Below are 27,241 nucleotides of genomic sequence, written 5' to 3' on the forward strand. Positions count from 1 at the left end.
TTTATTAGCTGAATTTCAACAAAGACCTTTGCATAATTGGCATATGGGATTGCAAAATGAATATGATGGCTTAATGAACACAGTCAATGATTCACTTCTTCCAATTGGATCTACATATTTTTGTGAGGTATCATTTTTAGCTATGACAGCTGAAGATTTATTTTATTGAAATAAATTGAACTTGGAACCAGACCCTTGAATCCCTGCATCACGAAGTGTTAAACCAAGATCTTCAAAATTAATGAAGCATATTCAATCACATTACTCTTTAGTGAGAGCAAACAGGATTTTGCAGAATTGATAAGTAAAAAATTTTAAATATGGCATATTTCATCTTGATTTCATCTTTTTAATTTCTTTTAAAAATATATTTGACAATGTGTGTCTAACAATTAGAATTTCTCCTTGGTTCAAGGGGCACAAGGGCCAAGGTACTGCACTGTCTCCTTTTCCACTAGGGGACCTACTGGGGCCATTGCCAGTTGTCTTGACTAGATTATGATGACTCTGGAGGAGAGAGTGAGGCTGATGTTTGCAAAGTTTTGCCTTACTTAAATCCAATTAATTCACAAGTCAAGACATAACCCTGATGTTATTGGTTCTCTTTGAGAATGGAGAACAAACAAAAAGAGACTTATCAGTTCTATACCTTCTCTTAGGGGATCCTGACAACCTAAAAGAAGCATCAGATTTCTTCTCTAGCACTGATTAGCTTGTTATACCTCCCACCCATTTGGGTTTAGGGGGGAATGTGGGATGGAGAAGATTACTTTAAAACTTAGATTTGTCTAATGTCTAGGGTCTCCCCCAAGAAAGGAGTGGAATGGTAATCAATGTATAATGTAAATCAAGTATTGGGCAGATATTTACTGCACACAAAAGAGAAGCTTAACACAAGTCTCTCAAAAGCACACATTAACTGAAAAACTTAAAAGAAATAGAGATATTAGCTACTGCTATATTCTCCAAGGAGGTTGAGATTTAAACATCAGACCATGAAGCTATCTGAGATACTGCAGAATAGACATTTTACATTTCACCTTTATGTACTACCCCCACTTAAGAATAAATGTGTTCTGGCAAGCCAGAAAGGGATTGGGTTCATCCCACAGAAGGTGGTCATCTTCTCCAAGAGCAGAAACACCCTCTGTTGCCAGTTGGCTCCAACCAAGAGACCCAATATCATTGGACCTCTCAAACTCAAATGTTCACCTTCAAGGATGGACAGTCTTACCTTGAGATTGATGTTCAGTCAGACAGAAGACCAGCCACAAGCTCTCCTAGCTGAACCCCCTGCTCTAGCTGGGGGCTAAATTCATCCTGCTTCCAGTTGGTACATGTGGGAAAATGGGCACCAGTTCTGCCCCCCACCCCTTCAAAGGAAGCTTCCCCACAAACTTGGCTGAAAGAGAGACAGAGGGTGGGTCACTCCTTTTTAAAGATCCACCAAGTCAGCAGCTCTTCCTTCTTAGGGGCCAATAAGGGAGGGCTTTGAAATCCTCTTTTTATTTCCTTTCCCCCTAAGCGCCTAGTGTCAGAGCCAACAGCATGGGTGGTGGGAAGCTGGTGAGGCAGTTCTACACATGCTCTGCTTTACATATGTGTGTATGTATATGTATATTACATATACTATATTAGCACAAATAGGTATGTACATAACTTGTAAATAAATATACATATATTGGGGTTGCATATTCAAGTTTTTTTTTTCCTTACTGATGTGATGCATGATTCAAAAAGTTTGGAGCCCACAGATTTAGGATATAATACAAACTTCTCAGTCTGACATTTAAAACCCTCCACAATCTGGCTCCCACCTACCTTTCTAGTCTTATTTCATATTACTTCTCTTTCTACCCTCTCTGCTGTAGTCAAACAGACCTGCTATCTATTCCCTGTGCCCAATATTCTGTCTTGGGCATACATGCCTTTGCATCAGTGATTCTCATGTGTGGAATGCCATCTCTCCCCCTCATCTCATCCCTAGTTTTTTTCCAGGCTCAGTTTGGGTACCATTTCCTACTTAAGGCTTTTCTGGAGCTCTTCAGTTAGCTTTCTCTTCCTCTTGAATCGATAAGCAATTGGGGGCAGCTAGGTGACAGTGGGTAAAGCACCAGCCCTGGATTCAGGAGGACCTGAGTTCAAACCCAGCCTCAGACACTTGACACTAGCTGTGTGACCCTGGGCAAGTCACTTAACCCTCATTGCCCAGCAAAAAAAAAAAAAAGCAATTATTAGGCTCTTACCATGTGGCGCTGGGACCTCCAGGAGCCCTCAAGGAGCTTACATTCGAATGGAGGAGATGACATGAATATAAATAGGTATTTATAAGGTAATGTGTATATATATATATATATATATATATATATACACATATATACACATATCTTATAAGATCTGTATCTTGTCCATGCATAGATCTGTATCTTGTATATACATATGCATACATATGTATACACGTACATACGTGTGTATACACATGCACACACGCATACAGAAAGAGAGAGAGAGAGAAAATGAAAGAGAAATATAGAACTGGAAACTAAGGAGGTGTCCATCAATTGGGGAATAGCTGAGCAAATTATGATACATGAATGTAAGGAAATACTATTGTGCCATAAGAAATGATAAGATACCTGAGAAGACCTATATGAACTAATGCAGAGTGAAATGAGCAAAACAAGAAAAACAAGTTATGTAATAACAACAGCATAAAGACAAACAACTTTGAAAAACTTAAGGACTCTGATTGATACAATAACTAACCACAATTGCAGAGGACCAATGATGCCAATCTCCTCCCAACACAAAAGTGATGCAGAATGAGACATACGTTTTTGGACCTGGCCAGTGCAGGAATTTGTTCTTATTGATTGTGGGTATTTCCTACAAGGGTTCTCTCCCTCACTTTTTTCTTTTTCTTTCCCAATTAGTAGGAAAGATGGGAGGGAGATAAAATAAATTTTTAAGTGATTAAAAAAATTTTAAGAGGGATCATGTAGAAAGTGACTCAATTTGAGCTGAATCTTTTAAAAAATAATAAACATTTTTATTTATAGTTTTGAGTTCCAAATTTTATCCCTCCTTCCCTCCCTCCCCTCTCCCCTCCTGGAGGCAGTAAGCAATCAGATATGGGTTATACATGTGCAATTAGGTAAAACATTACCATAGTAATCAACAATTTGAGCTGAATCTTTTTTTTTAATCATAAAAGTATTTTATTATTTTCTAGTTACATGTATAGTTTTCAACATTTGTTTTTATGAGATTTCTAGTTTCAAATTTTTCTCCCTCCTTCCCCTCCCTCCCCCTCCCCAAGACAGCAAGCAATATGATATAGCTTATATATGTACAATCACATTAAATATATTTCTGCATTAGTCATGCTGTGAAAGAAGAATCAGAGCAAAAGGGAAAAACCTCAAAAAAGAAAAGCAAAAAAAAAGTAGAAACAGTATGGTTCAATCTACATCTAGGTTTCACAATTCTTTTTTTTTTCTTCTGGATTTGGAGAGCATTTTCCATCATGAGTCCTTTGGAACTATCTTGGACCATTGTATTGCTGAGAAGAGTCAAGTCTATCACAGTTGATCAACACACGATGTTGTTGATACTGTGCACAATGTTCTCCTGGTTCTGCTCATCTCACTCAGCATCAGTTCACGTAAGTCCTTCCAGGTTTCTCTGAAATCTGCCTGCTCATCGTTTCTTACAGCACAATAGTATTCCATTACATTCATATACCACAACTTGTTTAGCCATTCCCCAGTTGATGGGCATCCCCTCAATTTCCAGTTCCTTGCCACCACAAAAAGAATAGCTATAAATATTTTTGTATGTATGGGTCCTTTTTCCTTTTTTATGATCTCTTTGGGAAAAAGACCTAATAGTGGTATTTCTGGGTCAAAGGGTATGCACAGCTTTATAGCCCTTTGGGCATAGTTCCAAATTGCAATTTGAGCTAAATCTTAAGCAAATGCAGTAATTCTAGGAGGGGGAGGTAAGGAGGGAGAGCATTCTAGGCATGGAAGATATCAGGACCACTGAATGTGTAAAATTACTTTGTGTTACTTTGTATGTACTTTTTGTTTACCTGTGTTTGTGTTGTATACTGCACCCTCTCCTCCTCACCCCTCCCTCCCCCGCATAAGCTCCTTGAAGGCAGGCACCATTCCCTTATACTCAAATGGCATCTTTATTAGCTTTAGGATCAGATACAAGTTCCTCTATTTGGCATTTAAAGTTCTTTGTACCCAGGCTCCTTCCTACTTTTCCAACTTTCTTATAAATTCCTTACCATATACTGTCAGTTATACTGGTTTATTTGCTTTTCTTCACACACAATACTCTATCTCTGTATCTTTGGGCTGGCTGTCTTGCATGTACTCTTTCCTCACTTAACACCATTGGAAATCTTTTTCTTTGAGATACAGCTCAAGCACCACCTTCTGAGGGAGGCTTTTCCTGGTCCTTCCAAATGCTAATCCCTCAAGGGTTTTTGATCTGGGGTCTGTGATCTTGTTGTAAAAATGATTTTTGTAACTATTTTATTCACTATTTTTTTTTGGCATGGCAATGAGGGTTAAGTGACTTGCCCAGGGTCACACAGCTAGTGTCAAGGGTCTGAGGCTGGATTTGGACTCAGGTCCTCCTGAATCCAGGTCCACTGTGCCACCTAGCTGCCCCCTTATGCACTATTTCTTAATCCTATATGTTTTATTTTATGTATTTAAAAATATTATTCTAAGAATAGGCTTCACCAGACTGCCAAAGGGGTCCATAAAACAAAATATAAAATAAAATAAAATAAAGAATCCCTGGACTTCCTTGTTCGAGTCTACCTTGACTGTATCTTCTGTATACTTTTTTTTGTTTTTGTTTTTGTTTTTTGTTGAGGCAATTAGAGTTAAGTGACTTGCCCAGGGTCACACAGCTAGTAAGTACCAAGTGTCTGAGGCTGGATTTGAACTCAGGTCCTCCTGACTCCAGGGCTGGTGCTCTATCCACTGCGCCACCTAGCTGCCCCTTCTGTATACTTTTGCATGTACAAGATGTCTGGTTAAAATGCTAGCTGTTCTTCATGGGAAGGATTATTTTGTCTTTGTCTTTGTATACTCCCCCCCTCCCCCCCGCCCAATTACTTAGTCAGGTCCTTTTTTTTTTTGGTCTTGACTTGTGCTTTCATTGATGGGAAGTACTCCCTGTGTGCAAACTCCCTCCACCGATGTAGGTTGGTAAATCATCTGTAACTGAGAACCTTACCAAGTTGCCTGGGTTACTGAGAGGTTGAGTGATTTGTCCATGATGATACAGCCAGTATAGCTCAAAGGCAGAATTTGAACTCTAGTATTTGCCTTGTCCAGAGTAAGCAGGGGCTTAATAAATGTCAAATTGATTTGAGTCTTCTCTCCACTGGACCATTCTGCCTTCCTCTGGAGTATGCTGCAGCCACCATGCACAGCTTCCAAGGGAAAGGAGATATGTCTGGTGCTGGACTGAAGCTGTTGACTTTAAGATGAGAATGGTACCAGAAGTCTCCACAAGGCCTCGGAGGATTCTTCCCTTTGCTGATGCCTCTGTCTGACTTGCTCTGCTTAGTATTAGAGGGTAGAACTAAGGAGTGATGGGCAGAAGTTGCAAAGAGACAAATTTAGGCCCAGAGGTGACAAAAACTTTCTAATTAGAGTTATTTGTAAGTGTATGGCTGTTGTCTTGGGGGAAGAGGAATAGATAACCCATCCTTGGAAGTCTTTCAAGCTTTATGACCAAGTGGGAATTTATTTTTAATTAATTAATTTTTTTATTTTTTTACTGCATGAGTTGGATGGGACGACTGCTGAGATATCTTACAACTTGAAAATTTTGTGCTTATGTAGTCCTCATGCATCAGTATCACATCTTGAGGCAATGTGTCTTCTGGGTCCCAGAGATGAGGAGAGAATGGATCTACTCTTGTCCTTTTTGTGATGCCTGCTACATGGTATGTAAATACTCAACCCTGGGTGAAATTCTCACTGGTTTGCTCAGTCCTTTCTGGGTCCCAAGGTCCCTTTCCATCAGGCTGTACTTCCATCCATGTCCAACAGGTGGCAAAACCATCCCAGCCTTGCCTTCTGCCTGTTTCTGGGGTAATTAGCTGTCGAAAGATGGCTGGGGGCATTCTGCCTCTGCCCTTGCACCAGCAGCAACTCTAGCTAGTAGTGATTCCTCTGGAGTGTGTGAGGGACAAAATGAAGACTGGATTCTTCCAGGCTTCTCTCAGACTTCTGTCTGTCCTGGATTTTTTCCTCTCTTTTCCTTCTAAGTCACACCATCTAGGCACACCACTTTCCCACTTCTGAATCATAGGAAGTAGATGTGCTAAGTTGTGGGTTTTGTTTTTTTAATTTTTACAATTCCTATTTGGGGAAAGAAAATGAAGCTTACCTTTGGTTCTCATCCCATTTATTCTTCTGGAATCTTCTTCCTCCTTTCCTTCTACCCCCATCCTGGGGTCCTATGAGTTTTAGACATCTAGTCACTAGCACAGGCCTAGAGAGAGCTACGGAAGGGGGTTTATGCCTCCAGCAGCTCTAGTCCAGCCTCCATTCAACTGCAAAAGTGACTTTCCTAAAGCACCACTGGGTATGACCATTTCACTCCCCAATAAATTCTAGTGGTTCCTTTTCACCTCTGGGATCAAAGCCCTTCATAACCTGTCCCCTCCTTCTTGCCCCTCCAATATTTCCAGTCTTATACTTTATATCTCCCCATGTAATAATATGCAATCCAGTGAAACTGACCTACTTTGTGGTTCATCAACAGACAGGACATCCCATCTCCTGACTCCCAGTATTTGTTCTGGCTCCCTCCTCATCTACGCCTTCTGGCTTCCCTAGACTCCTTCAAGTCACAGCTAAAATTCCACCTTCTCCTGATCCCCCTTAATTCTAGTGTCTTGCCTCTGTTGATCATTTCCAATTTAATCTGTATACAGCTTGTTTGTACATCGTTGCTTGCATATCATCTCCCAGATTAGATTGAGAGTTACTTGGGAGCAGAGACTTTTTTTTTTTAACCTTTCTTTGTCTTCCCAGTGCCTAGCACAGTTCCTGGCATATAGTAGTCTCTTAATAAATGTTCATTGATCAACTGTTAAGTAGGTTCATATGAATGAATGAATGAATGAATGAATGAATGAATGAATGAATGAAAAAAGCATTAATTAAGAACTTACAACAGGCTAAGAACAGTGATAGACCCTGGAAACACAAATAAACAAAACAGGACTGTCCTTGCCCTCAAGGAGATTATAATCTAATGGGAGAAAATAACAACACATTTAGGGGAGGTGGATTTTGGTGCAGAAAGTGACCAAGGGAGAGTCTAGGGTTAGAAGGAAGAACCTAGGAAGTCACAAAGGAGTATGCTGGATGCTGAAACAAATAATCTAGAGCTCTGCTCTTCCAGAAACATTAGTAGAAAGAGAGTAGGATAGGGGGCATCACCATCATATACCACAGCTTGTTTAGCCTTTCCCCAATTGATGGGCATTCCTTTGATTTCCAATTCTTAGCCACCACAAAAAGAGCTGCAATAAATATTTATGAACAAATAGGTCTTTTTCTCTTTTGGGGGGGTGTCTTTGGGATATACATCTAGCAGAGGTATTGCTGGATCAAAGAGCATGAACAGTTTTATAGCCTTTTAGGCACAGTTTCAAATTGCTTTCCAGAATGGTTGGAAATATTCAGAACTCCACCAACAGTGGATTAGCATCCCAGATTTTCCACATCCCCTCCAACATCCAGTATTTTCCATGGAAAAAATGTATTAAGTACAAGGATAACTTACTTTGCAAAATGAGCATAATCCCATAAAAAGGTGAAATTTTAAAAGAAATTATAACTTTTGAGCATTTCTTTTGAGAACATCAGTGTTGGGGAGGATCTTTGAAATGAGAGCACAAAATATAGAGGCAATCAACAATAATTAAGCAATACAATAATGGCCATCATTAATAGCAGGGTATAAATAAAATGTACCAAATTATCAGATTTTATGCTCATTACTTAAAAAACTGAGAGGGAAGAGTGATTCCATTTAGGATAATAATAAAATGTATCGAATACTAGGAATTAGCCTACTAAGTCACATGCAGGACTTCTTAAATAGAAAAAAAAATTTTTATAGAAATAAAAACTGAGTAATTGAAGTGATAGCAATATTCATAATCAGACCACAATAAACAAGTAAAAATGATGATTTTAGGGGCAGCTAGGTGGCATAGTGGATAAAACACCAGCCCTGGATTCAGGAAGATCTGAGTTCAAATCCGGCCTCAGACACTTGACACTTACTAGCTTTGTGACCTTGGGCAAGTCACTTAACCCTCATTGCCCTGTTTAAAAAACCCCACAAAAACGAAACTAAACCCCAAACCAAAAAACATCTGGAGTCATCTCTAGTCGTCTTGATGACTCTGGAGGAGAGAGTGAGGTTGGTGAACTTGCAGGGTTCTGCCTCACTTAAATCCAATTCAGTGCAAGTGGTGCCATCACTCCAATGTCACGGTCCTCTTAGAGAATGAAGGACCACCAACAACAAGCTATATAACATCATTGGAAGAGTATTAGAATAAAGAATTTGGGCCTTTGTTTCAGTAAAGAGCTTTGACTTATTAAAATAATTTTGCATTTTCTCAGATGCAATTCAATCTGATCTCCTTCTGTTTAATTTTGGGTCCAATTCATTGTCCGTTTCTATCATCTGTCCAATATGTACATATTACATATAATATATCCATTACATACATGTGCATATGCATATATACACACATGCATATGTATATATGTGAATGTATAGACATAATATCTATCAGTATATAGGTGTGTATGTATACATATATGCACTAGTGTATATACATGTATGTGTGTGTGTGTGTGTATATATATATATATATATATATATATTGATGTTTAAAATCTATGTTGTGTGATCACCTTAAATTAGAAGCTTCAGCACCAGTCTTTGGGCATTAAACATTTATTAAAGCATACAGGTATTCACATGGAGTTCAGAAAGTTAAGAAAAAGCCTATCTGATTGTGGAAGCTTTTTATAGGTCAGGAACAGAGGCGGTCCTTACACGCTGCTTCAAGCTGATTGGTTGGTGTCATCCAAATCCATTGGTTTTGAAGGTGTTCTCAAGTTGAATTCACAGTCTAGCTTCTGAGAACAATACCTTCTTAAGGGCTAGTCAGGTGTGATTACAATCCAGTTAACTTGAAGTAGGCTAATCAGCAATCAATCACTCTTACTTGATTCAATCAGTCTAGATTAATCTCCAGGTGTGTTTTTGAGTATCTGCTAAATCCCATTATTTCATCACTATATATATATATATATATATATATATATATATACACACACACACACATTCACATGCCTATATATTAATGGATTCATTCTTTAAAGGATGGATGCCTATCCGACAGCATACATCTGGAAAATAGGCATTCTTCATTCTTGAATAGGCATCAAATAATACAAAATAGATAAATCTCATTTCTATTATTATTGTTATTATTTTTCATGCACTTGTTTTTTTCTTGTGGACAATTAGGTCAAATTTTTTACAAAGATTATAGTTCTCATTTTGTAGACTTCAGCATTCTTAGGGTTTGATGGAACCAACACATTGTCATCCACAAATAGAAGCATTTGGAGGACCTCACCATTTCTAATCTTTTTCTATTTAGACTCTATGCTGTAGGTCTTCCATGGCAGTGGCAAACACCTTTGGTGAGCATACATCACCTGTTTTATTCCATACTGGGTATTATTCATTGAAGTATTATCAAATGATGTAATTTCTCTTGTTTTGCTTTCCAAGGAATCTTTAATAATTTTGGCAAATGAATGGGAGATGCCTTGTTAAGGAATAGACTTTAAGCCAATGTTTTAGTCTACCGAAACACATGCTTTTTTTTTTTTTGGCTAAAGGGTTTTTTTGGGGGGGGAACAGGACAATGAGAGTTAAGTGACTTGCCCAGGGTCACACAGCTAGTAAGTGTCAAGTGTCTGAGGTTGGATTTGAACTCAGGTCCTCCTGAATCCAGGGCTGGTGCTTTATCCACTGCTCCACCTAGCTGCCCTCTAACACATGCTTTTTTTAGAGCAGTAAAACAAGAAACAAGTTCATGCACAATGTATATTCTCTACATCTTTTAATCAATTTTGACTGTAAAGATATGATCAACTGGGGAATAATTCTAGTGAAAACTTTCCTGTTCCCTATTAATCCTCTGGTCCAGGATACTTTTGCTACAAGTGTAGATTATTCAAGTACTCAGATGGATCTATGATCTCAGGGACTCAGGAATTTCTATGACTGATGCAGATCACAAGCCATCCATGCCTGTCCATCCTACACAACTCTCATTCAGAGTTTCAGCACAGGGGGTCTATTCAACACTCATGGAGGCCTTTCTCCATTTCTCTTGCCATTGTGAGGGCCCCAGTGGAGCGCTCTGGCTGTCTAGCTCATCTCACCATGTGCTCATCCCATTTTCTCTTTTTGTTGTCCAGTTCTTGGATAACACCCCTCTCTCCCATACTCTTATGGGGCTCTTCATTGGTTAGTGGTTGTAGGCTGTTCACACTTACTTGGTGCCTTTCCATTGCCCTTTGCAAGATGCATGTCAGACCATGGCCACAAATTCCAAGTTGGAGTGGTCACCTACAAGGTCCTTATCATTTCCATCCTCAACAACCAATTCCTCCATTGTGAGAATCAGGTCTAGAGTGAACAGTTCCCTCAGTTGGTTCTTTCACCTTTTGAAAAAGGAAATTATTATTAAGGCAAGTCAAGACATCATTGATCTGTTTTTGATTTAGAGAGAGCTCCAGCATATGCCCAGATAATTAAAGTCCTTACTATCTGATGTTTCCATGCCAGCCTTTTGATTTGTCTCCTTATCTCAATCTTTTCCTTCTGGTCAGATGGTTTTTAGTATCCTCCAATTATAATATTGCTTCTGTCTCCATTCATCTTCATCTGAGAATATAATTTTCTACCATACTTCCCCACTCTAGTTTCTAGACTTCTTCATGTGACTACATTGTCTTAATATACAATGCTCTACTACCTTTACCACCAGCCCTTTCCTAAATAAAAGATTAATTACCCAGAGTAATATTCCAGCCATTTATCACATGTTACCAAGTCTCAGTGATGCCTATGAGGTCAAATTTACACCTTTGTTGAAACTAAGTATGTCAAATATGACTGGATAGCAAAAAAATAAGACAAAATAAGATAAACACATTGGTATAGAATTATGAGTTGTGGTTTAGAAGGGATTGTAACCAACAAAATACTTAGAACTTCTAAGGTCTGAACCCCATGGACCATGTATGGGCATTAGGCATCTAAGACCATGGATTTCATTACTGGTTCCTTTTTCAAACTTTGTTTCCTGTCAATTTCTGAGCAATTTTTACAGCTATTCTTCCCTCATTATAGTTCCTCTCCATAGTATCTAGCTTGATAGATATGGTTAGGTAATTTTCTCCCTTCCTCTTCCTTTTCTAGTTAAAATCCTTTTTGTTTGGATTAGCAAGATTACAGGCAAATGCTTTCTCTCTTTAATTTCTCCCTTCCTCCTTTTAACCAGACCTTGTTAGGTTCTCCATTCCTGGTTGAGTCAATTTTTATTTGTAAGCTGTGATCCAGAATTACAAATGCTGTTCTCCTGCACTGTCTTCTAACCCCGCCATATCACTTTTCCAAACCTGCCTTTCTCTCCTAAAGCCATGATAAAGCCACCTCAGCTGGCAGCCATGATGAGGACACCATTCATATTCCTAGGATCTTCAGTTCCTTGCCCAAAACATTGGCAGCACCTTATAGAGCACTTCTGTCACTGTCATTGATACCATCATGAATCAACAGGAGTGATTAATAGTTATCAGATTTGATATGCCTTGGGAGGTCCTTCTGGATACATACAGTGACCTTCTGTGATGGGTCATCAGTCTGGCAAATCCAGGCTTGGTATTCTTCAACACTCATTTTTTTCTCCACTGGACCATCACTGTAACTGGATGATCTCTCAACTAATGGCATCTGTGGATTCAAATAATCATTCCTTTGAGGACAAGTGACTGCTTCTTTTTCTGGACATTCAACTCCCTCCTCTTCAGGATGATCCTTACATCTCTTGCTTAGCTTTGACTCTTTGGCAACTCTCTATTATCATTTACCATTCAGTTCTTCCTTGTTAGAGTAAGGACCAGAACAGCAGTTCCTCTCATTGTTTACTTTTTGAATAATAGCTAACATTTATATAGCACTTACCAGGTGCCAGGCACTATTCTAAGTGCTTTAGAATTATTATCTCATTTGATTCTTACAACAGCCCTGGGAGGTAGCTTCTATTATTATCCTCATTTTATAGATGAAGAAACAGGCAAAAAGGTTAAGCAACTTGCCCAGAGTTATGACAGGTAGTAAAAACTAAGGCTGGATTTGAACCCAGGTCTGTCCTGACTCCAGGCCCAGTGTTCTACTCTCTACACCACATAGCTGTCACTTTTTAAAGACAGTATCATTGAGACCTGTTAAAAGTTTTTCAATAGTCTTGCTTCTAGTAGAGAAAACTGCAATGTTTATCTGTATAGTTGAGCTGCTCCATTAATTCATAATATACCTTTGTGCCAGTTTTAAGATCTGCTTCTGGAAATCTTCAGTTCCTCTTTTTGGCAAGTAGTCTATAAAATACTCTCACGACAATGTGATTTCTTTTTCTCTCCACCATCACCTAAATGCTCTTTCATACAGCCTTTGATTCTGCCCATCTTCTCTTCTAGAATAGCAGTGTCCAGGCTTGGCCTCTAAAGATCATGCTCCTCTTTCCTTGGGGAATTTAATCCACTCAGTTTTGGGACTCTACCCTGAGGCTGAACAAAGGAATGGTGAATGAATGCAGATTCATCTGACCGTCTCTATTTAGCTGACCCCAGATAATGCTTCACATTCTGTCCGTCCATCTGATCAGCTTGGGCAATCCTACCATCTGCCTTGCTTCCATGTGCACTGTCCTTACTCCCGGAAGCTAGGTGGTCCAGTGTACAGAGTGCTGGGCCTAGAGTCAGGAAGACATGAGTTCAAATCCAGCCTCAGATACTTACTAGCTGTATGATCTTGGGCAATTCACTTAACTGCGATTTACCTCAGTTTTCTCATTAATAAAATGGTTTTACTTGTGATAATTCCCTTCCTGATATTATCCTTTCTCTTAACTTCTCTTCCCTCATTAACCCTCTTGAGTTTGTTATACTCTATATCTGTGTGTGTTGAACCCTCCTTTGTCTATTTCATATATAGAGACCACTTGCCAAAAAGAGAGGAAATGAACTAGAATCTAAAAAGATGCCTCAGACAATTGGAAATTCCTAAGTAAATTGAGGTATAAGACTGTAATCGAATATTATCACTCTGTAAGCAATGTTGAAAGACCTGACTTCAGAGAATCCTAGATAGTATGAACTGATGCAGAATGAAGTGAGCAGAAACAGAACAATTTATACAAGGACAACAACAATGTAAAGAAAAACTACTTTAAAGGACTTAAGAACTATTATTAAAGCAATGACAAACCACACCTGTTTAACCACTGCAAGTATAGAGATTAAGTCAATGTCTTTTGGGTCAATGTCAATTTGGGTGAGTGAAGCTTACAGGTGATGGGCACAAAGTGCAAAGATATACATTTCTAGACATGGGATGGATGTGGGAGGGGGAAGAACCAGAGGGAAGCCTTAGAAGATTGGACAGGTGCTCTATAAAGGTTTTCTGGAAAGGCATGGTCAAAAATCACAATCACATTGGATAAGAAGGCATGAATGTTTGGGAAGCTATACCAATGGAGGGAATTCCTACTCAAGTGATATCGCATAGCTAATGAAGGATCTAGGCACTGAAGCCAGTTCTATGATTATAATGTACAAAGTATGACTATGGAGTAATAAGACTATTTTTTTTTTTGGTTGTTGTTTTTGGCGGGGCAATGAGGGTTAAGTGACTTGCCCAGGGTCACACAGCTAGTAAGTGTCAAGTGTCTGAAGCCGGATTTGAACTCAGGTCCTCCTGAATCCAGGGCTGGTGCTCTTATCCACTGCACCACCTAGCTGCCCCCATAAGACTATTTTTTAAAACAAAAAATCATGGTCATACAAGGAAATTAATGTTGTCCCCTTCAAAATAGTTATCCCATGAGGTTATGTACTTATTCCAATGATCTAGCTATTGCTCAAAACATTTGGGTAAGATCTCTTTTGGAACTGTCTTTGTACCCCAAATCACATTCTATCGAGTATGCTTTTGTGATGACAAATCTTTGTCCTTTGTAGGAAATTTTGATATTGGAGAGTAGCCAAAAGTCATTTAGAATTGAGGCTTATGGGCAGCTAGGTGGCGCAGTGGATAAAGCACCAGCCCTGGATTCAGGAGTACCTGAGTTCAAATCCGGCCTCAGACACTTGACACTTACTAGCTGTGTGACCCTGGGCAAGTCACTTAACCCCCATAGCCCTAAAAAAAAAAAAGAATTGAGGCTTATGAAAAAGATAAGTTATGGTACCAGAGAAACTGTTTGGGGACAAAAATTGATTCACAAAAGTAATTTGTCCTTTGTTTTCAAAGAGGAGCAATGACATCGTGGGTGATGTCTTGTCTTACAACTGAATTGGATTCAAGTGAAGCAGAGTTGTGAAAAGTTGTCACCCTCACTCTTTCTTCCTGAGTCATTGAAGTCCAGTGGCAGGACAAAAAGTCAAGACAGCTAGTGATGGCCCAGGATACAGTGGTTGACCTTGGTGTCTTTGATGTCTGACTGAGAGCTAAACATTCCACAGTGCCTACTTCTGCCATCTTCATGGCCTATTGGAACAAATTGTTCTTAGCTGCCCATTCCTCCAGAGGAAGTCTTCACAAGGTTGGGGTAGACATCCCCCTAACTTGATAACACATTTGAGGCCTATTGGTTACCCTCAACATGGTTTAGTCCCAGATGATTTACTGGGGTGTGGCCAATGCACATGCCACAGTTTCTTGGAGCCACAGGTGAGGGTTGAATAAAGGTGGATGTGAATGAAAAGGACATGGCATGTCCTCGTACCAGAGGTACTAATCTTCCCTGAATACTACATATACCCCTTCACAAATGTACATTCTGAGCCAAAATTTTGCCATAGTGGAGAATTCAATTACAGCTAAGTCAACAAATATTTATTAGGCACTTACTAGCATTATGTTAAATGCTGGAGATAGAAAAAGCAAAAAACAGTCCCTGCTGTCAGGTAGCTTACTTTCTAGATTCCTTTTTTTTGGCAGGCAATGAGGGTTAAGTGATTTGCCCAGGGTCACACAGCTAGTAAGTGTCAAGTGTCTGAGGCTGGATTTGAACTCAGGCCCTTCTGAATCCCGGGCCATTGCTTTATCCACTGTGCCACCTAGCTGCCCCAGGTAGCTTACTTTCTAATGGGAGTGACATGTACATAAAGAGGTATATACAAGAAAAATAGTGTTGATGGAAAGCAATCTTAGAGCAGAAGGTGCTAGTAGCTGGGGGACAGGGGGACTTCTATGGAAGGTGGTGCTTGAGTTTAGTCTTGAAAGAAGATTCCAACAGGTGGAGGTGAGAAAGGAGAGCATTCCAGGTATGGGAGAGAGCTAGTGGAAATGGAAAGATGGGGGGGGGGCGGAGATGAGCATCATGCGTGAGGAGCAGCAAGTAGGTGAGGAAGAATATGAAGCACGTGGAAAAATGTCTGGAAACAAAGGAAGGGCTCAGGTTGGGAAGAGCTTTAAACAACATATCTATGACTATTTGAACCTAGCAGCAATAGGAAAGCACTGATTTTTTTGAATAGGATGGTGAAATGGTGAAACAGCCAGTCCCACCTACTTTTATAGGCACAAGGTCTCTCTCAGAGGCTTGAGAATTTCAACACAATGAACGTGATTGCTATTCAGCTTAGTGGGATGAATAGTCTTTTAAAAATATCACTGAATTCTTCAAGGGTGTCATCAGGAGGAACTTGGTAAGGTCTTTTTGAATCCCTCTTCTATCTCCTTAAGGAGACAAATTGTCTCCTGAAGTAACATCCTTGTTACCATGGAAGAGGCCTTTGTTTTAGAATTGGTAATGTCTCCTACACAAGGCATGAACTTGGCTTAACCTGAGTAGTAGGTGGGCCACTGACACCCCATTGAGGATGACTGATTCATGACCAATTCTTACATATGGGATTCATTCTTGTATTTGACATTAAAAAGGAGGAGAGATAGAATTATCAGGTTCTTCCTGGGGCACAGATTATACTTCAAAGAGACAAATTAATTTTATTTTCACTTGTGATTTGGACATATTTGCTTTTGAACGACTGGGGAATTTAGTGATGTCTCTATGGTATCTACAATATCTGTATCTCTTGGTCTTTGTTACTGGACAATGCTGAAAACACCATGTTACAGGGGCAGCTAGGTGGCACAGTGGATAAAACATCAGCCCTGGATTCAGGAGGACCTGAGCTCAAATCCAGTCTCAGACACTTGACATTTACTAGCTGTGTGACCCTGGGCAAGTCACTTAACCCTCATTGCTACACCAAAAAAAAAAAACCCACCATGTTACATTGTTATCTACTATTTTTCTTCAAAATGTTGAATTGTTCACATTGCCTTAAAGACCAAAACCAAAGGATTTTCTGTTTCTGTCCTTCCCTCACAAGTATGGGATAACATTCACAGAATAACAGGATTTCAGAATAAGAAGGGACCTCAGAGGCCATCAGCCTATATCTGAAAAAGAATTCCCTCTTTTATATCCCCAAGTATTCTTCTAGAGCAAGACCTCTAGTGAGGGGGGAACACAGTACCTCTCAGGATAGTCCATTCTACTTTTGGAGAGATCTAATCTCTTCTTCTTCTTCTTCTTCTTCTTCTTCTTCTTCTTCTTCTTCTTCTTCTTCTCCTTCTTCTTCTTCTTCTGGTGAGGCAATTGGGGTTAAGTGACTTGCCCAGCGTCACACAACTAGTAAGTGTTAAGTGAGGCCGAATATGAACTCAGGTCCTCCTGACTCCAGGGCTGGTGCTCTATCCACTGCGCCACCTAGATGCCCCCAGAATTTTTTCTTCTTAAATCAAGATACTATTTTATTGTTCAGGTTTTCTTTTTAGAATAAGTCTGGCTCATTATTCTAAAATACAGCCACTATTTTCACAAGTCTCTGCCCTTTTCTTCATGTTTGTCAGCTTGTGGTAGGTTGGATGAACTTTTGTGTATCATGGACAATTACCTTTGTGCACACAGATGCCCACTTTTATTTGTTGACCAGAAGCTCTTCCTTTTGACATTATTTCACCTCCTCTAGATCGTTTATTATGTCAGGTGCCTCATTCATAGATTTGTTTCCATGTTACCCCCAAATTATTTCTTAATTCATTGCCTTAAACAATAGTCAGTCATTTATATATGGCAATGAAAGAATATACACTCCTATTCATAACTGCTAACCCAAGGCTGACTGATGCTGAAAGTATTGGTGCTGCAAGTTGAACCATGCTGCAACATGACCTTACTGTGAATCTTTTTTTCTCCCTTTCCATAAGTCACTAAAAAAGTCAATGTAATTGCTTTATTGCTACACTTCACACTGACAAACTATCTGATAGAATGGTGGTAACTTCTGGTTATCAATGAAAAGTTCCCCTTGTGACATCCATGTAGGGGATGCATCATGATGATGCTTTTGTTATTCATAGTATACAAATTTAATTTTTTTTTAAAAGACTGGGTCTTCCTATTTCACCCAGGCTGGAAGTACAGGACCTACTCATGGGCCCAATCCTATCCCAGAGCATGATGGGAGATTTGACTTGCTCAGTTTTCAACCTAAACTTGTTCTTTCCTCCCTAAGCAACCCGGTGCTTTCTGATCCATGGGAGCTCTCCAGAGTGATGCTAATTTAGTATGGACAACTGATCAGCATAGTCCACTACAGCTCTCAACTCTGGAGCTTAAGACATGTGTTAGCCTCAGCCTCCCCAGTAGCTGGTTTTATAGGAGGGCACAATCAGATATAGAATATTATAAATTTGCATTTTATGTTAATTCATGTATATCTATAATATTTATAAATGTTCTTTAGTAGGCCTCTTGACTCCCCTTAACATAGGAACTTGAAAGCAATACTCAATTTCAAAGTGATTTTTGAGTCAGGCTCTATCCAAAACTACATTGAATGAGTCTTCATCTACTGCTTTCCTACCAGACCAAAGAAAGGCACACACTAACTCAAAGTGAAGGCCAATAATGAAACAGACTAGCAGATCAATAACATTGACATTTTCTATTTCACCACTGAATCACTGCTATTAGGAGGTCTATTCCCCACAGGGTGTGACCACATGTCTTTTTATTAGTTAACCTGTAGCTTCAGACATATTTCAGTTCTTTTGTGAGTCAGATGCATAGCTCTGGGCCACCAAGAGTTGAATGGCAAAGTATGTTCAGTATGTTAAATCTTTCCTTTAACTGACCTAGCTCCCTTCCCCCCATCATACCCATGAATATTCTCAGTTCTGATTGACATTTGAGTTGGGCTAAGTAAATTCCTTTCAACTTTCATTATGCCTTTGATAATTGCCATGATAATTACACTGCACTTCTGCTGACCTTTGCTAAACACTGAAAGCAAAACCAAAAACCAAAAAACAAACACTGAAGGCATAGGGCAGAGTTAGGGACTTCTGTCCTCCATTCCTGATCTATATTGTTACTCTCCTTATGTTACATGTGGATATAGATATATGTATATGAAGATATATGTATATGTAGATACATAGGTAGCTAAAGCATTTATTATTCACTTTTCTTCATGCTAGACACAACACTAAGTACACAAATGCAAGCACACAAAATATCTACACATATACATGGATACATGTGCATATATGCTTATATGAACAAATATGAAGCATTCCTATGTGTGTTTATACTCACTTTGTGTCTGTATTTGTGTGCATCTGTGTGTATACTCATGTATATGCATATACACACATACATGCATGCATATACTCATACATTACTGTGTTTGTATCCTCAGAGCTTACTTAGCACAGTGGCTGGAACACAGTAAACACTTAATAAATGCTTTATTTACATATAGCTATGTAAATGTATAGGACATCTTCCACAAATGTCCAATTCTGATGCCCAAAGTGGTATTGAGGTGATCTAGGATTCTTTAACAGCCAGGGAAATGCAAGCTTTGGCAGTTTTGCTGAGGGTGGAAAGACTTCTGAGTATAGTCTTGGTCAGAGATTGAATCTGATGTCCAAGGCCCAGCATAACAAAGTATGGAGGGGAACAGCACCAGTAGGTTGGGCACTAAGTGAAGAACATTTTGGCCATAGCAATTCATGAACTAGGTATGCTTCATCATGATTTTGTTGGGATTTTCTTCAATCGTTGTATTGCTGAAAATAGCTGTCATTCACAATTGTTCATTGAACAATATGCTGTTACTGTATATAATGTTCTCCTGGTTCTGTTCACTTCACTTCACTATACATCAGTTCATATAAGTCTTTCCAGGTTGTTTTGAAATCATCCTTCTCATCATTTCTTATAGCACAATAATAATCCACCATCATAGGCTACAGCTTGTTTGGGCTAAGTAAATTTCTTTCGGGGGCAGCTAGGTGGCGCAGTGGATAAAGCACTGGCCCTGGATTCAGGAGGACCTGAGTTCAAATCCAGCCTCAGACACTTGACACTTACTAGCTGTGTGACCCTGGGCAAGTCACTTAACCCTCATTGCTCCTCCAAAAAAAAAAAAAAAAGTAAATTTCTTTCGACTTCCCTTAGCACCAGATTAATTTCCTTGGTGGGAGAGTATAACCTCACCCCACCCCCACTCCCTCATCATAAGGCTTAATGCTCTTATCCACTGTGCCACCTAGCTGCCCCAATCCAATTTTTAAAGCTTTTATTTACCAATTATTTTCCAGGCATTGTGCTGTTCTCTGGTGATACAAAAATAAAAATGAAACTTTCTTTACCCTCAAGTAGCTCATATTCAATTGGGGGAGAATAACATGTAAACAGATAAGTAAATATAAAACATATATGAAGTGAATATGTAACCCAGGGCTTAATACCACAAGCTCTGGGATTATAGTCAGTCAAGAAACATTTATTAGCCACCTACTATGTCCTAGGTACTATACTAAGCACTGGGGACACAAATATGAAAAAAAAAAGTCAGTCCCTTCCCTCAAGGAGTTTGCAATCTATTAGGTGGAAATATAACTGAGAAAGAAAAGAGCTCTGCAATTGTATCTCTGGCTCATGTTGCCCTGAGCCAAAGGTAACTCTAAGGAAATCTCTAAATATAGTTCATGTGTATATCTTACCAAATGTGAATAAAAGGATCCCCAGCTCCTAATAGAGTATTCAAGATAACTGCATATATAGAACATAGGACAGCTTCTATTCTACCCCAAACAAAATGCATCAAAAGATTCACATCAGTCCATAGATATTTGTTATAATTCTCCCTCTCCAATGAGTCCCACCTTTCCCCAAGGTCCCTCTAGACTTGTAGCACTTGCCTGTGATTTGGACTCACTTCAGGAAAGGAAATGAGCCTAGAGTTTCTAGAAACAATCCTCCAGTAGGAGTGAATCTCACTTTCTTCCCTGACAAAGTGCACCTGAGTGCATGCAGATATTTGAACAAAATGCCTCTCTCCAAAATAAGTAGATGGATTTGAGACAAACTGGTTATGATGCAGCATGTAGTTGACCTGTAGGTGTGCCATTGTACTATGCTAATGTTTCCTCAGGGTCTGAAGGCTAATTTCTGAGAGATGTGGGTGTCTGTTGAAACTAGACTGGAGATTGCGAGAGGGGACTGGATGTTGGGCATGGAGAGTGGGTGGAACAGGGAGGGGGCTGTGGTTATGAAAGAATTCAAGACTTTGAGATTGGGAAGATATGAATTTCCAGGAAATCAAGGGAGTTTTGAGATGGAGACCTTGTCACAGCTAGTCTGGAATTTCTTCCAGGTTTAAATGAATGTCTTTTTTGGTAGGCTTGCTCAGTTGGGCAATTTTTAGCATTCGTCTCTGCTCTGTGGGATTTAGACGTAGTGAGGGTCTGACCAAAGAACTGGTCTTGATTTTGGAAAGGAGTGGGAGGCACAGGTCCTAGAATAAAAAGCTAGACAGAAAGGTTGGGTGGAGCAGACTCCCAGAAGAAGAACTGAGAGAGATGAGTCAGTGAAGGAGTCAAAGAAAAAACTGGCTTAGTTCCATTCATATTTCAGTGAAGACCAGAAATAAATATTACCATAGATCTTTAGGATTTCTTGTAACTGTGCTACTTCCCTTCTTGGTTTTTGCTAATTCCTGCCTGTTCTCCTGTAGGTATTTGCAATAAAAATCTTTTGAAAACCTCAAGAGGTTTGGAGTGGTTACTTAAGGGCAGAAAGGGTTAGGAACATGCTATCCAACTGGATTCTGTTGACACAGGAGAGGAATAGGATGGAAAGGCAGGAATAGAGTGGAAACAAAGGAGGGGATTGGGTGAAATAAGCATAGGATCATAGCTAATAATAATAACAATAGCTAGCATTTATATAGCATTTTATAGTTTGCAAAGCATTTAACAACATTATCTTACTTTGTTCTCACAACAACCCTGGGAGATATGTGCTATTATTATTCCCACTTTACAGATGAGGAAAGTGAGTGTGTACAGGGTCACGCAGGTAGTAAGTGATTGAAGCAGAATTTGAACTCAGGTCTTTCTGACTTGAGTCCACTGCTCTCTGAGTCCATTGAGCCACTTAGCCTACCTCTAGGAACACAAGATGTAGAGCTGAAAGGGACTTCAGAGTTCATAGACCAACCCCACTCCCCCCATTTTACCAATGAGGAAACTGACTGGAGCCAGGCTTGAAATATAAGGATCAATGCTTCCTTAATGCTCTTGGCCAATAATGGACCACCTATTTTTTCCCCCTGTAAGCTTCTAAGCAAGAGACATAGATTGCCTTGGTGTTCTCCTTTAAATTGAGTTGGTCCTTTTCTCAATCATTAATTCTCCTTGACCTCTCTGCTGCCTTTGATACTGTTGATTACTCTCATCTCTTTGGTACTTTCTTTTCTCTAGGTTTTTGGGATACCACTCACTCTTTCCCAGTTTTTCCTCTTATCTATCTGACTGCTCCTTCTTTATCTTTTTTTTGCTAGATTTTCAACCAGATCACATCCTCTAACTATAGGTTTTCCTGTTCTAGGCTCTCTTCTCCCTCTATTTCACTTTGTTGCCTCATCAGCTCCCATAGATTTAATTACCATCTCTGTACAGATGATTCTCAAATCTATTTATCGTGGCCCCAAACTCTTTGTTTACCCCTCCTCCCCAGTCTCACATCTCCAACTGGATGTCCAGTAGACACCTTCAACCTAACATGTCCAAAACCAAACTCCATCTTTCCCCTTAAACAGCAACCTCACCCCCACCCCACCCTAACTTCCCTATTACTGTAGAGGGTAAAATCACCCTCCCAGTCTCTCAGGCTAGTGACTTTAGTGTCATTCATTATAGCTCTATCCCTCCCACCCCGATTCAATCTGTTGCCAAGGCCTGTGATTTCACCTTTGCAACATCTCTACAATATGCCCCTTTCTCTCCTTTGACACTGCCACCATTCTGGTGCAGGCCCCCATCACCTTACACTTGGACCACTGTAATAGCCTGCTGGTGGGTCTGCCTGGCTTTGGTCTCTCTTCACTCCAATCCACCTTCCATTCATCCACCAAAGTGTTTTTCCTAAAGCACAGGTCCAGCCACGTCACCAACCCACACCCTCCCCCCCCCCCACTTAATAAACTCTGGTGGCTCTCTATTGCCTCCAGAAGCAGATACAAAATGCTCTAGTTGACATTCAAAGCCCTGCATGACCTTGCCCCTCCTACCTTTCCAATCTTCTTACACTTTGCTCCCTGCCACCATGTACTTAGATCTAGTGACACAGGCCTCCTGGCTGTTCATGAACAAGACACTCCATCTCTGAGATCTGGGCATTTTCTCCCATGCCTGTAATGCTCTCTGTTATGGGGTTAGGACATATCAAGGAATTTGGGACTATTAAAGTTTAAACAGGCCAGCTAGACTAAAGGACATGGATCTAGGGTTACTCTTCTTGAGAAGCTAAGCTATCAGGATGGACACACTAACAAGTGAGGGAGATAATCCCATTATGCATGGCTGCTGCCTGATCGGCGCCAGGGGACAGAGATAACTCCAGAAGTCAGGACCACCACCCCATCCCCAAAGGGAACTTTCCATTGTCAGCTGGTGACCCCATCTACCATCTATAAAAGCTTGACTTTCTCCTGTTTGAGGAAATAGGTATCTCAGAGAATTATGTCTCTGAACCATCTCCCCTGGAGAGAAGTCCTTGGCTCCTTTCTTGGTCTCCTTTCTCTAGCATCTAAATAAAAGATTATTTTATTCTAATTGGATTTGTGGGTGAGAGGGTGTCATTCTTTAAAGAGGTATACATAAGGCCCCCCACATCACCTATTTCCCCTGTGACACTCTCCCTCCTCTTCCTCACCCATAGGCTTCCTTTAAGTCCTAGGTAAAATCTCATCTTTCACAGGACGCCTTTCCCAACCCCTCTTAATTCTAGTTCTTTCCCTCCTCTAATTATTTCCTATTTATTCTGTATATAGCTTTTTTGTACATATTTGTTTGCTTGTTGTCTCCTCCAATAGATTGTGAGCTCAATGGGGATGAGGATTATATTTTACCTCTTTTTTGTATCCCCAGAGTTTAACACAGTGGCCGGTATGCTGTAGGTACTTAATAAATGTTTATTACTGGCTGATTGGTCCCAAGCACTGCTGAAACTCCTGAGATGTTTGCTAAGTCTAGACGAAACAGTACCATAATGTCACCATAATGTCTGTTTTCTTGATGATACTCACAACTTCCCCTAAGAAACTCCAGAGTTGCTAATAACATAATTCAAATGTGGGTAGTCCTCATTTATCCCACAGAGGGTTAGGCCCTGAATATGCTGTGTTGTCTTATATAAAATGTCAAGAATCTGATTTTCACTTGGAATTCACTAGCTAATACAGCAGGACAATGAATAAAATGGAAAGTGCTCAGGAAAAAATTATGGAGAATAGGAATTAAATCTGGAGGTGCGTGGAGCCCCTGTATCTAATCCCATCTCCACTCCAAATATGCAACTAATGGCATAGTATCTAAGTACTTAAAGAAAAATTTAACCAATATACAAGAAGAAATAAACAGAAAAATTATAAGGGTTGGAGATCTTAGTTTGCCTTTTTCATATCTAGACAAATCTAACAAAAGGATAAACAAGAAACAGCTTAAGAAATTGAATAGGGGGGCAGCTAGGTGGTGCAGTGGATAAAGTACCAGCCCTGAATTCAGGAGGACCCGAGTTCAAATCCAGCCTCAGACATTTGACACTAGCTGTGTGACCTTGGGCAAGTCACTTAACCCTCATTGCCCTGCAAAAAAAAAAAAAGAAATTGAATAGAATTTTAGAAAAGTTGGATATACTCTGGCAATTACTGAATAGGAATAGAAAGGCACATACATATTTTTCAGTGGTATATAACACCTTTATAAAAAAAACCTGACCATGTGCTAGGACATAAAAACCTCATAAACAAATGCAACAAAGCAGAAATATTAAATATGTCATATTGATCACAATGTAATGAAAATTGAATGAAGGATAGTTCGAAAAAGATTCTAAAATTAAATGGAAACTAAATAAGTTAATCCTAAAGAATATAGGAGTGAAAGAACAAATCATTAAAAAAATAGGTCATTTCATTAAAGAAAATGACAATACGAGACAGTAAAAAAGACTTCATGGATGAAGCTAAAGTACTTCTTATGGGCAAATTTATATCTCTAAAAGCTTTGATCAACAAAAAAGAGAAAGAACAGAAAGATGAACTGGGCATAGAACTTAAAACTTAGAAGAGCAATAAGTCAACTACATAAAAATTCTGAAAACCAAAGAAAAAAGGGGCAGCTAGGTGGCGCAGTGGATAGAGCACCAGCCCTGGAATCAGGAGTACCTGAGTTCAAATCTGAACTCAGACACTTAACACTTACTAGGTGTGTGACCCTGGGCAAGTCACTTAACCCCAATTGCCTCACTAAAAAAAAAAAAAAGAAAAAAAAAAAAGAAAACCAAAGAAAAGTAAATACAATGTAAAAAACCCTATTGCATTGTCAAATAAAACTTAGAGCTTTGAAAAACTATTAATGAAATTGACAAATCATTAACTATTCTAATTTTTTAAAAGTGAGGCAAACTAAATTGCCAAAATTAAAAAAAAAATGAAAGAGGAGAATTTACAACAAATGAAGAAGTAATAGAAATTATAAAAAAGCATTATGTCCAATTATATGACAAAAAACCTAATAAATAAAATATAAGACAGAATAAGAGATAGAGGATTTAAATAACCTAGTCTCAGAAAAACAAATTAAACAAATGGTAAAGGAACTTCCAGGGAGTAGGGAGGGATAAGCAGGACTAAATGAATATACAAATAAGTTCTATCATACACTTAGAAAACAATTAATTACAATGTTACATAAATTCCTTGAAAAAATAGAGAGTAGAGAGATTAGCAGGGTGGCACCAAGATGGCAGAGGAAAAATAGAGAAAATTGATTTATATTCTCACATCCAAAAATGGAGAAAGAAGACGTCCTACTGACACCTTCTATAACACAATATCGTCCTAATAACCTAAACCAGGAAAGATAAAGCAAAGAAAGTAAATTATATGCCAAAATCTCTAATAGATACAGTATAAAATATTGAATATATTAGTAAAGAGGCCATAGCAATATATTAAGAAATGATTATATCACATGACCAGGTTGGATTTATACCAGTAATGCAGTGTTTTGACAATATTAGAAAAACCATAAATATAACATAATATTAATGTAGCCCATTCTGTCTGAAGGCCAGGGATGTTATATTTTACCTCTCCCCCAGATTTCTCCAATACTCTTAAGGGGGTTAGGAGTTATCTAGTCTCTCTGCCATTGGCTCCACCTTCTTCCAATGTTGTTTCCTAAACTTAGGGAGTCCTTTGTACCTCAGTTCCATGTAACCACTTAATAGTCAAATTAGCTTTTACAAAGGAATAGCTACTTCAAAGGTATGATAAGAATAAATATACAAACATTTTCCCTACACAGGCAGCATAATTCCCCTTAAACCTTCTCAGTCTCTGGAGAGGTGGTGGAGCTCAGGCTTACAGCTTAGTTCAGTTCCCATATAGCATGATTCCAGCAAGTTCCAGTCCTAATTCTGTCTCTCCCCACTTTACCCTTGAGCTAAAGTCCCAGGTATACCATCTTCTCAGGACTTGCTGGCTAGGTTGCCTGCAACATTTGCCCTGTAATCCTGATTCTAAAGTTGCTAATGGCTCAGGTTTGGTATGGGACCTTACTGCTTGTGCCAAGACCTGAAAAAGACAAATTAAACAGAATAAATCCCCAAGCCCATTTCTTGGGGCCACAGAGCCTAGAAGAGGGGAAGGATCAGCTCCATTCATTGTGTTTATGCTGTGGGTGAATCTGACCTTCATCTCCTGGGACACAACTGCAAATAGAGAGACTGTTCCAATCTGGTAGTTTTGAAGATGCTACCTGTTTCAGCTCTGCAGCCAATGGGAAAGAGGCTTCTCCCACTCACATGGTAGGGGAACTCAGGATGTCTTCTAGAGGCAAGTCCCCAGTGTCTCCTGCATAGGTGCTTCCACGTTAAGTATCTGGGCATGAGCAAAGCCAAGCCCCATTACAGTAATGACAAAAACAGTAAAAATCATGATAGTATCATTATATATAGAAGAAGCTTTTGACAAAATGCAACATTCATTTCTGGTAAAAAATGAAACAAAACAAAACAAAACACCATATTAAAAAGCATAGGGGCAGCTAGATGGTGCAGAGGATAGAGCACTGGCCCTGGAGTCAGGAGTACCTGAGTTCAAATCCAGTCTCAGACACTTAACACTTACTAGCTGTGTGACCCTGGGCAAGTCACTTAACCTCAATTGACCCGGAAAAAAAAAAGCATGGATATCTATGAACCTTTCCCTAA

This window comes from Dromiciops gliroides, chromosome 2 (assembly GCF_019393635.1).
Source record: "Dromiciops gliroides isolate mDroGli1 chromosome 2, mDroGli1.pri, whole genome shotgun sequence".
NCBI lineage: Eukaryota > Metazoa > Chordata > Mammalia > Microbiotheria > Microbiotheriidae > Dromiciops > Dromiciops gliroides.